The following is a 229-nucleotide window of genomic DNA, read 5'->3' on the forward strand; positions in this document are numbered from 1 at the left end:
TGTGTGTGTGTGAGTGTGGGTCTCAGGGCTTAATTGACCAAAGTGTGGACGCTCAATACGTTTGAATGATTAAACAATACTCCAGGCTTTCTGCTCAGTTGTGAGCCTGGAACAATTAATTGCTTTTCATTGAATGAAGTGGACATTCACATTGTGTCCCTTTCATTGACTTTTGCACACACACACAACACACAACCCTCTCTTTTCTGTCGTTCTCCCTCTATCTGTT

This window comes from Morone saxatilis, unplaced genomic scaffold (genome assembly GCF_004916995.1).
Source record: "Morone saxatilis isolate NCDOM2014 unplaced genomic scaffold, NCSU_SB_2.0 Contig19, whole genome shotgun sequence".
In the NCBI taxonomy this organism is placed as follows: domain Eukaryota; kingdom Metazoa; phylum Chordata; class Actinopteri; family Moronidae; genus Morone; species Morone saxatilis.